Genomic DNA, 1,437 nt, shown 5'->3' with positions numbered 1-1,437 from the left:
ATTTGTATTATACTGTGATAATCCCAATAGAAATAACGTTTTTACAGTCTTAATAGTCATATACAAATGTAAAGTAGGTATTATTCGTTATAACTTATACTTCGTATAAGTTCATATAACTTCATATACATATAAAGGCTCTCTAGTATAAATACAGTGGTACTTTTAGTTGGACTAGTAGACTTGTTATTTTAAAATGTATGTAGGTAAAATATGATAATATGGGACACAAAATACTGATGTACCTACATAATACACCTTATAGTATTAAAAAAATTGTTTTATTTGAAAAATAATTAAGTATACATCTATTTTACCTTAATGAATTGTTAATATGTTTTGTTTTCATTTGCCCTATCAATTTAAAGTGGAATAGATTATGTTATTTACATTTGCCCAAATTCTCCTATTTATTTTGGGGCAAATATAAAAACTCATATTTTAATAACCATTTGAAGAAATAATTAATATGTACAGATGATTCATTTACTTTTACCCCAGTCTTTTTTCTATTCTAATGAATTATACCAGAGATATTCAATTCCATTTGCCCCAAATTTTTTATTTTTTTTAATTGTAATGGGGCAAATGTAAATTTAAAATTGTGAACTAAATAATGTTTTTATACTAAATATGAGCCCAAAATATTGTTCCTTGGACATATTAGATTCGGAACGGAGCAATTAATGTATTGATTTTACAATGATATTATGTAGGTATTTTTTAATTTTTGTGTCTCACCACCGTTTGAGGCAGTAAAACTGCTTCGATTTTCTTCAACAGTATCTTGTTTGATAGGAAAGTAAATCTATCTAGTTGGTGCATTCGGGAGATCAAATTTTAAAATTCTCAATAGTTTTCAAAAGCGCCGGGAAAAACAACATAAAAATTAAGGAAAAACGGGAATTTTTACGCAAAATTTGTGTTTGATAAAATCGATTTTGGTTTTTGGACTTTGGTGTAACTTTAAAAAAAATGTACATATATACATGCAATTTTCACTGGTTGTTTATAATTGCATTTTCTATACACAACATTTTCAAAATATTTTGATTTGTTTTGAACTGTTTAGGAACATTTTCAGTTTCCAATTTATTAGTCTTTTTTTCTATGAATGTCAATAAAACTTTATTTGTTGGGTAAAAAAGCTTGAAAATTTAATATAAGGCTCCTACTATATTGTTACAATGACATTTGAAAAATATTAAAAATCCTTAGTCACAGTTTTTTTTTATAAGTATTTAAAGTTCGAATAATTAATGCAGGTAACTCATGGATTTGATATTACACGTTTATAAATTACATCATCATAGACTTATTATGAGATAGCCCGTTTAACTAGCAGCGCCAACCTAGCGGATATTATTACAACTATGTAAACTGTAACGAGTTGTGACCGGGCAGCGCTGTGTACAAATCATATTGTCGACGTCTAAC

The sequence above is a fragment of the Acyrthosiphon pisum genome, chromosome X (genome assembly GCF_005508785.2).
Source record: "Acyrthosiphon pisum isolate AL4f chromosome X, pea_aphid_22Mar2018_4r6ur, whole genome shotgun sequence".
Taxonomy (NCBI): Eukaryota; Metazoa; Arthropoda; class Insecta; order Hemiptera; family Aphididae; genus Acyrthosiphon; species Acyrthosiphon pisum.
The sequence above is the reverse complement of the archived record's forward strand: the minus strand, read 5'-3'. Positions refer to the sequence as shown.